General features: G+C 40.2%; 1 long non-coding RNA gene across 1 annotated transcript; it reads left to right on the forward strand.

Annotated features, from left to right (window-relative positions):
* The first annotated feature begins 1,002 nt into the window (after window positions 1-1,002).
* LOC306936887 lies at window positions 1,003-1,698 on the forward strand. The gene is made up of 3 exons (XR_013791559.1): window positions 1,003-1,113; window positions 1,205-1,306; window positions 1,582-1,698. It is a non-coding gene; the product is annotated as an uncharacterized lncRNA (long non-coding RNA).
* The last annotated feature ends 12,530 nt before the right edge of the window (window positions 1,699-14,228 follow it).

Below are 14,228 nucleotides of genomic sequence, written 5' to 3' on the forward strand. Positions count from 1 at the left end.
GAAGAGTACCTCAAGTTGATATGTATTGCTGTACAGTGATGGTGTTCTAGGGTTAACTGCCTGTGCTAGTTGGCAGTCCATTTGGCTTTTTTTCTTTTTAATTAGATGGCACCATTGAGTCTTGCTAAAAGCATGTGCTTTTATGAATGCAATTGATATTCAGGTTTAGTATTATCTCTGTCCAGGTGAAATGGGGCGGGGCAAATCAGGACGGTGCTGGCTCGACACTTGGGGAAGAGGTCGAACAATGCAATGCATTTCTCTCCAGGATAGCCGTAACAACAAAGCATATGTCCAAAGAAGGTGCTGTATAATTGTACATTTTTATATAGTATAGTGTGAATAACATGATTGTGAGAATTGTTGCAGAACTCCTCTCTGTGTACTTGCAGGCCAAAATGACATGCTGACACTTTTGGCCATGAGATGGAACGAACACAAACGTGACAACATGGCCAATTCACTCGCCCAAAGATACCACAAGGTAGAAACTGTTATTTCATGTATACATGCGTGCATTCATGTGCACTTTGCATGATGTATAACCAACCAGTGGTCCTTGAGGGGGTTCCAGGTGGTCCCCAGCTAAATTATGTGAAGTTGGTAACCACATGGAATCTAGCTCTTTAACTCTTGAGTGTAAAATGAAACCAAATGGACCCCATATGGGACCCCTTTTACAATTGAGTTATTTGTTTTGTTAAACATCTGCATTACTTAATTTGCAAGAAGTCTACACATTTTGAGAATGTAAAATATTTGTTATTTTAACAACATTATCTCCTATAGTACCACATCAATATAGCATGGCATTGTGGACAATCTTATCAATAACAACAAGTTCTTTAGTCTTGGGGCTGACAGACTAAATGTCATCAAATGGTGGTCCTTGGCTCAAATGCAGAATAAATATTGGACCTTGATACGAAAATGATTGTAAAACATAGAAATCATGACGTGAGTTTCTGTCTTTGTAATGGTTTTGTTTGTAATTTCAGACATCTAAGGTCTTAAAAACCAAGTTGGCAGACCTGGAAATCCTGAAGGCACAACTTCAACTTCAAGACCACAATGTTGAAGAGTATGTGCAAGATCTAAAAGAATGGGCAGATGGTAAGAACATGATGAACATTGTCTGATATAAAAATCTGAATATTTATTAATTTTTTTAATTAAATTCACACTGTTATTCATTGTGTTTTAGGACAAACACAACATCAAGGCACGCTGCAGACGTTATGTCAGAAGATTGAGGCCTTCACGAGCAGCATTAAAACCAGGAAGCAACGCATCTATAACAAAAATGGTAAGTTAACAGTCCCAGCCTCTCTGACTGTGTACAATGTGTTTGGGGTAGTTACAGCCTCTCTGTCTTATATTAGGCTGGGTACACACGACATTCAGTTATGTCTGTGTCAGCCTTTTATGTAATGGTTTTCAATGGGAATGGAGTGGTTTACTGGCAAAATCGGCACAATGCCAGAAAACTGCTCCATTTCCTTTTGAAAACCATTGCAAAAAGATGCCCACGTAGGCATAGCCAAGTGTGTGTAACCAGCAATAAAATGTTTTTCTTCTCAGACAGCAACAAAGGACGTCACAGAATCTGACGGAAATTAAGGCAGGAGAAAGATGCTTTGAAGCTAATGGTGGAGGAGTACAACAACCTGGTTCCTGAGCAAACCGTGTGCTTCGACACTATCTTGGACAGAGAGCATCCTTGGCCGTGGTAAATTTCACAAAGTGGTATGCATTTAGCCACTTAAACCCCAGTGTCTGTATACTGGGAAAACCATTGTGGAAAATAGCAGATTGACATGTGTGTCCCATTGTAAGGTTGTCCATTGGCTTTTTTCAGACATTTAATGTAAACAGCTTATAGTTACTAGTAGAGTTCTGAGGGACGCTCAACAACTAATTTAATACTGATACATGATTACATGAATGACAAATTATATATGCATCTACAGTCTTTGTGCACTGTTCTCAACCTTCCATATCTATGTATTACAGGGTCTGTTGATTTCAGCACCAAGAAAGAGGTGTTCAATCAGTGCATGGCAGTTCGCAGGCTTCAGGAAGAGAAGTCTATCCTCGTGAGAGAGATGAGGCAGCACTGGGATGTTCTCAAGGCCAGAGCCAGTGTCTTGTCAGAGCTTTCTCTCCATCAGAGTGAAGGTATGTGGCAAAGTAAATGTGCACTTCTACTAATTGGTTTCCATGTCATGTTTCAAGAGGTTATGATTATGGTGTGAAAGATGTGTTTCATCCCTATATAGTGAGTGACACATTGATCCTTTGTTTAGGACATCTACCAGAGGATGCAAGGAGGGGTCTCGCGTGCCTCATCCGTAGAAAGGAGATGCAGCTGAGACATCTGAAGAGGCGCGCGAGGAAGCTCTACATGGGCGTCATGAACGCAACCGACGACAGTCTTGTTGAACCAGTAGACATTTTGGAAGAACTTGAGTGCGGCTATAGTTCAGAGTCCGGCTGGTCTGACTCTGATGTTGAGTAGGACACCCAGCTACTGTCAGACTGTTGAGCGAGGCGCAGCCTGACAACGAACTGTGTGGGCTGGTCTCAGACCTACCGGTGGGATTATACGAGGGACAAATTACCTTTTTGTAGCTCTTCCTTGGACCTCTGTGGATTTTGTTTTGCTTTCCTCATGGAGCTACATACAGATTACATGTTATGTGGATTACTCGGTTGACGCGCACTGACATTTTGCACCTAATCCCATGTGCAACACACAGATGTGGTTTTTTAAGTAGTGCAACCACTTCCTTAAGTGACTGTGTGTGGGTGGGTGGCTGGCTGGGTGCGTCTGAGCACGAAAACAGCATGGTTGTTTTTCACCACCTGTGCGCAACCTAACACACACACAAACACACGCACATATTAACTGTATATATGGTGATTTCGGGTGTGCCAGTACAGTACAGTACAGTACAGTACAGTACAGTACAGTACAGTACAGTACAGTACAGTACAGTACAGTACAGTACAGTGGAGGGTACAGTAGAGGGACCCCCACACGGTAACTCTGTCATTTCTCAACCGTTTCGGACGCGGGGCGGCTGGCCGGAATTGGGCCGGCACCCTGGGTGCGTTCATGTGGGTCTGGAACCCCCCCCCCCCCCCCCCCGGGACCCCCACACGGAGTTGCACCACTTACTTCACACAGGTGTGATTTTTTTCTTTCTTTTTTGAGTGGTGCAGCCACTCCAATCAGCAATGTGTGTCCCTATCTATGTATGTATGTCCGTTGTATGTATGTCACCAACAGGTGACAAAGTGTCACTGTTGATGTTGAGCTTCACACTGCACAGGTGCATGATGGGAAGCTGAGAGCCGATAACCAATAGTCAGACAACCACTAGTCCGACAGCCAATAGTCAGACACCCCAACAGCACCACTTAGTTCAGACAGGTCTGATCTTTGAGGGGCGCTCTACATACAGCTTTTGTCCTCACTCACGTCTCAAGATTTGCCATTGACAATGAGCGGAGAAATTAGGTCAAAATTCCGCTAAAGATGTAAATTAAACATCAAAACATTAAACGCCATTGACATTGAAGGGAAAATGTACGTCATATGTAAACGAGAAAATCAGCTAACCAATCACAGGCAACAGGCATTCTGATTGGCCAGTATGAGATGATGTATGATGATAAGAGAGCCCCTCACTTCACACGATTCTACAAAATGGGCCCTATTATGCGTGTCTTAAGTACCAGGTCTTATGACTTAACTTAAGACCTGGAGGCGTGGTCAATGCTGTTTGGCCACTCAGAATAGCCAAATGGCATTGATCACGCCTCCAGGTCTTAAGTTAAGTAATAAGACCTGGTACTTAAGACATGCATAATAGGGCCCAATGTCTTCTAAAGCATGACAGTTTTCTATGTCAGTGGTTCTCAAACTATTTCATGTCAAGCACCCCAAAGATTATATTTAATTGGCTGCCAACAAAATATGTTGTTCCAGGGAACCCCCCCCCCCAGAAGCAAAGATTTGAGTTAAAAACGTTTGCTATGAAATAATATATTCAAAGATTTGTGCTACATTGTCAAGATTTTTCAAAAATAGCAGATCTACAAGCTCGTAGCCATGCTATGAGCTTGTAGATCTGCTACTTTTCAATAGCTAAAGTATAACGATGCTTAAAACACCAAAAGGGGTTCCTGTCCTGAATGGGTTAAAGGAAACGAGGCAGGGCTACTGTGCTAGTATTTTTGAGTGGTGTAAACCACTCCTACAACTGGCTTTTGTGTGCAGAAAAAAATGAGCATGGTTGCTATGTTCAAAATAATTTCTGACGTAATTAAATCACACCCGGGTGAACTGGATGACCGTAGCAACCATGGTCATTTTCTCTGCACAAAAAAAGCCAGTTGTGAAATCACATCCAGGTGTGATTTCATTACGTCAGATCAGAGCTGATCAGGCTATATAATACCTTACCTTATATAATACCTCACATCGGACAAAAACTCCAGCTGAATCAACTTCATGGTCACAAATCATCACATCAGAAGACGAGTCTACCTAGCCAAAGATCTTTAACGTCAGACATTACGTCAGACCACAGCTGATCATGCTATATAAAACCTTACACCACTCAGTTCACACGGGTGTGATTTTTAAATATACAGTATTTGTTTTCTTGTTTGATCTCTTGTACTTGTTATCTTGTACACATTCACAACACATCTTGAATGGAGAGTACTGAGAAATAAAGTGTGCAATGGCTTGTAATTTCTGATGCATTATTTATATATTTTGCAATATCACAGTAAAAACAAATTTAATTCAAGGATATTTATGCACAGACTGCCTTTATATTTGGTCTTACAATGTTTCCAACTCTGGCCAAGATATGAAGCCAAACAATTACCATGAAGATCACAAAATGTAAATGCATAATACATGTTAAACTTTTACTAAAAGCTTATGTCAACTCAGTTGAGAGAAATGGTTGGCTGACACATCACGAGGGAGGGCGAAATCCATTCCAGCCGAGCGACGCGTCGGTCGGTAGTCCGACGCGGCGGTCGGTAAGTCCGACGGTCGGTCCGTAAGTCCGACGGTCGGTAGTCCGACGGTCGGTCGGCAAGTCCGACGGTCGGTCGGCAAGTCCGACGGTCGGTCGGCAAGTCCGACGGTCGGTCGGGTCGGTCGGCAAGTCCGACGGTCCGTCGGCAAGTCCGACGGTCCGTCGGTAAGTCCGACGGTCCGTCGGTAAGTCCGACGGTCGGTCGGTAAGTCCGACGGGCCGTCGGTAAGTCCGACGGGCCGTCGGTAAGACCGACGGTCCGTCGGTAAGTCCGACGGGCGGTCAGTCGGCCATTTCACAACCGTTTTGGACGGGGGTGGGCTCGTTGGAATCGTGCAGCCCCCCTAGGGGCGTTTTTGGGGGTCTCAAGGTTCGGGGACCCCTGGGGATCCCCCAGGGACCCCCCCATGGTAACTCTGTCATTTGTCAACCGTTTTGTACGGGGGTTGGCTCATTGGAATCGTGCCGCCCCCCTGGGGGCGTTTTTGGGGGTCTCAAGGTTCGGGGACCCCTGGGGACCCCCAGGGACCCCCCATGGTAACTCTGTCATTTCTCAACCGTTTTGTACGGGGGTTGGCTCGTTGGAATCGTGTCGCCTCCCTGGGGGCGTTTTTGGACGGGGCTCAAGTTTCGGGAACCTCCAGGGGACCCCCCCCCCCATGGTAACTTCTTCATTTCTCAACCGTGTCAATTTAGGCATTTAGCAGACGCTCTTAATCCAGAGCGATTTACATTTAAGCAATAACAAAAAGCAAGGCATACATCACATAAAAGTAGTTATCATGAAACATGCGTAAGCTAAGAACGTAACAGTGGAGTATCTATGTAATGAAACTATATATAAACTATACATACTATACTATACATATGTACTATAAAGTGCTATGACTACATAAAATGCAATTCTAGTGCTGTCTACATAACATGCTATAAGTCTGTATAAAATGCTACTACATGAAGTGCTATCTAAGGGGCTAGGGCAAGTGCTACATGCCATATTAGAGCTGCTCTAATATGTTAAATGTTTTTATGCTTGATGTATTCTGTTTTGAACTTTTATATTTTTGTTGTGAGGCACTTTGGTCAACTTCTATATAAATAAAGGTTGATTTGATGATGGAGTCTGAAAAGGTGGGTTTTCAGACTCTCTGGGCGCGTTTTCTGTGTTTTGGAGGCTCAGGGAAAATCTGAATCCCCCCAACCCCCCTCACTGTATATGTTTCTTTTCCCTTTTTTACCTCCTTTATGATGAATTCCTGTTCTGTTCTTTGACTATATAGAAGTGTCTATTTGTACGTGTCGTGTATTTTCACACAACTAAACCCAGTAAACTCACTAGAGAGAAATGAACTAGACTAAAGCAAACTGTAGAGTAGTGAACAACCGTGTCCTCAGAGTATCAGATGATCAGATGAAGAACGCAGGCAAAGACAGTTTTCCTCGGAGTGTTGAATCGACCATTTATTTCAGAAGTACAAGTACAACATGAAAGAAAGCATAGCTTCCCGCGGCCCTGCAGGCCCACGGGAGCTCAAGCACAGCTAACCACCTCAGTGGCCAGAGACTACTAACTTTAACATGACTTTAATATACTTTTGCATAGACTGAGTTGAATTCTAGGTGTGGTTAAGATTTACATAGAGCATTTGGTGTCTTCAGAAACGTCCCAGAAGGTTAGAATACTAATACTAATGTTGTCTCCCACACCTGGCCTAGCCTCAAAGGGTTAGAACAATGCAGGGTACTCAGGCTGAGGTGATAGCTCTGAGTCTAGACCGGCAGTCTCCCAGCCCACTAACCATACAATTAGCACAGTGACCAAAATGTATACAGAATATTGCAAATATAGCTATGGACTATATATTCACGAGACCACAACGTCTCTAAATGTTTTGATGAATTGAACATGGTGGATCCTCTTGTAAACAAGTGTAATGCTTAATTGGGTCGTCCACTCACAGTTAACAGTATTTGTATTGAGTTGGTGCTTGAAATGTACTGTAATTCTACAAACTGTAATATTTCAATCAATCAATCAATCAATCCATACGATGCGTGAGCTAACTAGCATAGTTCCAATGTTAGCATTCCTCGTTGAAGCATGCAGAAGTGCAAAGCAGGTACATTTTACTGTAAACACAAAAATAAATAAACACTCAAGAGTGACACTCAATGTCACTCTTAAAAATGCAAATGTCAATAACAAAGTCAATAGCGCCGCCAAGTGGCCACTCTGTGCCAACACACTCCTTCCTGACTCACCGTACTTTCCTTTTTGACGTCAGGTCTTCTTGTTTACGTTAACGACACTGTGCAACGGCAAAAAAAAAGCACTAAATAGCTGGTAGCAATGTTAGCACTTAGCAACTAGTTCTCCTTGATGTTAGCCAGTTAGCCAGAAATGAACAATGTTATCATTCTCAACAATGCAAAGCACAGTCAATGAACACAACACACACACAGTTACTAAAGGGCTCGGCTCATGAGAACGTCCGACCCTCTTAAACAATAATGTGTGGTGCGGTTGCAGACGCTCCACTGTGCCACTACGTTCTTCACTCGAGGATGCGGTGTTAGCATCGACGTCCTCCCCCGACCTGTCACTTCTCAGCAAGCGACGAAACGGATTGGTAGCCTCTTGCTTCTGATCTGAAGAGTTGGGAAGTCGTCAAATTACTGTTCAGATATGGACATGTAACCAAGCGATTTCCCTGACAAGGCTCGCTGTTACCCGACAACACTGTGCAATTAGCCTACTCAACTTCAACTTAATGCAATAAACACTCAAACCACAGCGAAAATGTATTTTGTTGCTTTTATATAAAAATAGAAATAAACACACATATACCAATCTAAACTGTGGTTACAATAAACTAGACCAGTCCGTATTGTTAGCATTCCTCGTTGAAGCATGCAGTAGTGCAACGCATGTAATTTGACTGTAAACACAAAAAGAAACAGACGAAACACACCATCTACAGCAGAATATAAAAGCGACTAAAATAATCAATATAAAACTAGTACAATAAGGATGTTTCACATCATAATAATAACTTTTACAGGCACATTTGTATACTAACCGACAGACCGTCGAGGTTCACAGTGACACAAATAAAAACAGAAGCACGAACGGACGGAGCCAGCATCCAGTCAGCTAGGATAAGACTTCCGGTTCACTTCCGCGTTGGAGCTAGCTAGGATACGGCCTTCAGAATAAGAGGTTGAGACCTCGTAATTAAATTACATTTATTTGAAAAATGCATGTATGATGTGTCTTTTATAATGACGTATACTACAGTACTTATATGTGCCCTAAAAGTTTAAAAAAAATAGCTAATCATTTTTGTTTAATTTAGCGGGTACTTTTATTTTGAGACCACCGAGGTCTTATTTTAGCTGCCTTATCCTAGCTGACTGGACGCAGCTACGAACGGGTCTTCGCTCTTCGCCGATGCGCACATATGTGTGCGTACCATGTTGAATGTACATTCCTCCTTCATCATACACTTAAATATAAATCCCAACAGCTATAGCCTATGTACACCCACGCTCTAAACCCAATAAATCACACCTGCATATACAAATAATTACCCATCATGTTACAAAGCTCTAACACTAAGTATAAGAAAATCAACGTAATTACTTTGCAAGATTACGCAAGAGATGTTGTGATACACTTTCTCACCGCTAGAGCACATCACTGTTCCACTATGGGTTTTGATGTGGTCCTTGTACCTCTTTTTTTGGACCCCCAGCAGCCCTTTGACCGGCCTGAAGCTGGCCATATTTGTGTTGACTATAAAAATCAAGTTGTAAAATCAACAGGAAGTTAACATTTTTATGAAAAATAAAACCACATGAGTTTGGGTGATGCTCTATATTCAGCGGCGCACACAAGCGGCGCGCCAGTGCGCATGCGTCGTCAAAACGGAAAGAGAAAGTTATGGGCCAGTGCGCATGCATCGTCAAAACGGAAATGGAAAGTTATTGTGAGCTCAACTTGAAACCACGTTAGCGACATAATATGAACACAATAATATGAACACAGTTACACACAATTAAACATGGATCCTGCATTAGGTGCAGCATTAGCCTATGTGCAGCATTAGGTGCAGCATTAGGTGAGTAATTCATTGTATATGTGGTGGACGTTTGTATATGTGATAAACGGACGGCCGTTCCAAGCACCAAGCACCAAGCTCCAAGCACCCCCCCCCCCTCCCTGTGCGCACCAAACTAAATTGACAGACAGGTGCTCCTTTGAGTACTAGCCGATCTACAAGCTTGCAGTGTGAGCTTGCATTTTGTGTGTGTCTGCGGCCTCTCGTGGTCATAACCAATTACCTCAAATTCTAGTCTAAATAATAACAATAATAATAATAATATTATAATAATGATGTATTTTAATTAGATGAAGCCAGGGTGTGTGTTACCCTGGAGGAGCTGAAAACTCTTTCAAACGAAGACAAAGATTGTGCATTCTGTGAGTCACTCTCTACTGCAAAGCAGACCGAGGACCACCTCAAGCAGAGACATCTAAAGGAATGCATTGTCTTCAAAGACTGTGCATTAGACGGTAAGTACGAAGGAGAAATTGTTGGCATTTTGCTTTAACAAAATCTGTGCAGCTGTAGGAAATCAACTTTATGACTTTTTGAAGTTATTAGTGTAATTCTAAGACCAGTTTTGATTATAAAATGATTCCTTATAGCTGGGGGCGAACTCGTAAAAAAATCACCACAATTTGGCTTTTGGTGACTAGTTTTTGAATTTTGGCGTGGCAAAAAGCTGTGCAAACACGTTGGGCGCGCCCCCTAGTGGGCTGTTTGCACAGACTCAAATATTAGATACGTACACGTATCCCTTTTCACTGCATACTTACAGAAAAGAGCTGGCAGCAGCTGTTCTTTTTGCAAACTGTAATTTTAGTTACAGTTTCCTCCTGTATTTTATAATTACAATAGATTACTGAAAATAATGTTACAGTTAATGATTGAATTCCTGCTCAAAGTTTTTCAGTAGCTTACTGTATTCCTGCTCAAAGTTGCTCAGTAACTTACTGTATATTTATAGTATTTAAACTCAATCTACAGTATGTGCACTGTTTTCATACTACTACTACTAGTACAGATAATAATAATAATAATAATAATATATCTTGAAAACGATACCTTTCTCGTTTTTCCTAAAGTTTAAGTATGTTATTTAGCACACCCAATAGAAACAGAATCCAAAAAGCTATTTTATCAATTATTTTGTTTTACAAACATCGCTATACGTATCTAATATTTGAGTCTGTGCAAATGTCAATTTTGGATAGGAAGAATGTCATTGTATTTGTGGATATCTGAAAAGTTAGTTTTGACTAGGAAGAACTGGATTACAGATATCTGGAATACATATCCAGTCTAGCTATTAAATGTTGAAACGGCTTGGAATGTAATTGACCTTATAATTTCCAATATGTTTTGTCTCTACAGGGAAAATACTACTAGCATGTTTTTGTGCAGCCAAAACTTCAGATCGTCAAAGATGCCACTATCACTGTCCTGTCCCGAACTGTGTTTTTGTTAAAAACCGTTATTCAGGGTTTCGTGCGCATCTGACAAACCACAATTTTGGTAGGTTTAACTATTACATGCAACTCACCTTTAAAGTTTATGTAGTCTGTAATTGTTAGTATGAAAATGACGGTTCTGAGACATGTAGCGCAAATAAAATTATATAATTGAATATGACTGACAACAGTAATGGTTTTGAATAATTAAAATTACATTAGTACTCACCCTCAACTTGTAATATTTTTTTATCCATCCCCTTTAACCCGTGAAATTTTCATGTTGTCATTTTCTAGTCGAAAATACCCACTTCGCCAAAAAAGGTAAAACTTAACATAAACTGTTTAATTAAATGTGTTTTCTATTACGATTCTGTAAAGTCTCCTATGAATGCTAATGTACGTACTTTATAATAAAATACGTAAATTATTTTAAGCAAAGCCTATTTTAATTTGAAAGTCAATTATTAACTCTTTCAGATTTGAGGAAAGACATTGGAATTCAAGACAGTTCCGACGACGATGGCAACAATCAACCTTGTAGTTCATCCAGTTCCAATGTTACCTCTGCTAGGGCTACCCAAAAATCCAAATCAAAAACCCAGACAGCCACAAATATCAAGACAGGCACGTCAAAAACCCAGACACCCCAATCATTTGACTGTGACAAATGTTCCAAAACATACATCAACCACTCTGGTTTGCACAAACACAGGAAAAAAGAACATGGTGAAGATTTGCCAAAATTTTGTGTAGACAATGTTCGAGGAATTTATGTAACGCCTAGAAACCGGACTGGTGGGCCACTTTTTCCAACACACGTGCAACAAGGCCGTACTGTTTTCCCTGACAGTGAGAATGCAGACTGCAGAGCCTTCATGAACCTAAAAGTGTCATCTAACAATCCAGGGTCTATGTGCGTCCACCTAGCTAGAGAATGCCTACCTTACGTAGAACCAAAGTCACTTGATGTAGACAGTTTGCAACAAATGCACAACTCTGATCTCATGTCAAAAGAGTCCATGACGCTATGTACGACATTACTTAGTTTGGCCGAGGAAAAAGAGATTCCATGTGCTATTTTTCCCATCCTGTACGAGAGATATGGATATTCCAAAAATCATGTATTCTTCTCCGTGTACACGGGAGTAGAGGAGGATAACTGGTGCAAATTTGGGCGTACATTTGTCACATTCAATTCAGAGGTGGGTACGTGGCACTGTGATTGCAGGTTTAAAGGATCACGCTGTGTACACATGTTATTGTGTGGAGGATGGCTATTTCAGGAACGTCCAGATTTGATCAGAACTCTATACAAAGCAAATGATGGGGAAGACATCGTTGAGGATTTTGATTCAGAAATGCATGTTCAAAACGAAACAAGCTCTGAAAAGACTTCAAATGTAGATGTCTTACTTGCTATGACAGAATACATGTTCAGATGCAAAAGAATCCCACATTTGGACGACTTGCCAGATGATCTGTGTGTAATTGAGAAACAGATCCCAGTTTCCTTTGTGCCAGCGGAATCAATTTGTCCACACTGTAATTCTGATTTGGCACCTTCGATGGAAATAACGAAGGCTACTGTTTATGGAATTCATGCAGTCCATAAAGGCAAGTATCTTTACAAACATAAAACACATATAAAGGGGTTATAATAGTATAATTTTAAAATGTATATGTTCTGAATCAATGATCAAAGTAATTTAATCTAAGTAACAACAATGCGTTCTGTTCTTAACAGGTATACCTGTTCACACAAAGCTGTGCACGAACCCAGAGTGTGATTTTCAAGTCCGATTCCAGGAGTTCCGGTCAGGCTTTCACAATTACAATAATTCCGTGATTGCAACTTTTCCTCTAATGTGCCTGATGGTCTCGTTTCTGGGGGTAAGTATTATTGTTTAGCAAATAAGATGCAAAAGTATAAACAATATTTCTTTAGTTAATACATTTGATTAAACAATTCCATTGTTGATGTTTTAAATGTGTTTGTCGAGACATTTAAAAAGGTTTTCATATAGACAACATAACATTCATTATAATTTTTCCGTAGTGTGACACAGCTCCAGGGAGGACACTTATGGCATTGATGGGTTGGAATGCCACGAAAATGCATTTGACGACTATCCGGAAAGCGTTCTACCACTTTATGGCTTTAGTTGAGTTCAAATTTGAATTCACATGTCTACAATGTGGTCATTTTCCTGCTATGCTGTTTGCTGACGGCAATTGGAAATTGTGTTTCAATTGTCCAGGTAGGACATACTGTCTATATCTTAAGTAAAAACACAATACACATAATCTTTATTATGTAAATGCATTGACTATGCCCAAAAGTGTAACGGTTAAGGATTAACCTGTGTTGTCGGAATAATGTCTTATAAACATCAATAATATGCTATATATTATTGATGTTTATAAGACATTATTCCATTTAATAAACACATTGGTTATAATGCATTATGACACAGACATTACAGCACTTCTCTATGTGCCTTTATAACCACCTAAGTTATAATAGTTATAATGTGCTGTTCCACTGAGCATAATAATGCATTATGACCAGCACTTATATGTTATAAACGTGGTTATAAGTTGTTATACATGATTACAAACATTTATAACGAGTGTTATAATGCCTTATAAGCACATTATAATGCATTATAAATGTGCTATAATGCATTATAAAGGCGACCTTAATATAAAGTGTTACCGAATATATATATATATATATATATATATATATATATATATATATATATTCGGTAACACTTTATAGCGAGAGATTTATGTATTGTTAAAGGTAATTAAATACAGCTATTAGTTCAATTGTATTTCTAATCCCAATGGTTTCTTACATTTACAGTTGACGAATTTCATCGTGAAGACATCGTTCAGTTGGTGGAAAATGAACATCTCAGTGTAAACATTGACAAATCTTGGAAAGATTTACACAAGGCGAAGATTGCGGAATCATTTATCAAAAGTTAGTAATAAGTCAAATGTAATAATTATAAAAGACATCTGATGGATATTAATACTAATGCAATTTTTTTTTCTATATCAAAATGGATAGCCAAAAACCAAAAGAATCCATACAAAGAGAATAAGAAATATTCGATTCTGGCACCTTGGATGGGGGAAAAAGTCAGGGACAGCGATGTACTCCCGAAAACAGAACTCCAGAAAGGTCACAAAAAGAAGGGATGTCCTAATAGCCAGCCAAAAAACCCAGTCGACGAAGATTCAATTGTGGAGCTCATTGAAGATCCAAACGTACTTATACAATTTTATTTTTATTTTTTTGTCAATGTTATTATCGTGAAGTAAATTATTAAATATTTCCATTATGCTCCACAGACCAGTTTGGACAAGCTAAGAGATGCCTGCATTCACCTGGGTGTGAATGACACTGGTTCAAGGACTGATCTTGTCCTCAGACTGAATGAGATGTGCAACTTAAAAAAAACATTTCCAAAACATTTTTCAAATTGGAGAAGACATCAGGTGGGTGGTTACACATACACAATACTTGTAATTATTATTTCTAATGCCTAATTTCTTAAGCAGATACATTTCATTTTTTGTCAAACTAAATGTAA

The sequence above is a fragment of the Electrona antarctica genome (genome assembly GCF_951216825.1).
Source record: "Electrona antarctica genome assembly, chromosome: 14".
NCBI classification, from domain to species: Eukaryota; Metazoa; Chordata; class Actinopteri; order Myctophiformes; family Myctophidae; genus Electrona; species Electrona antarctica.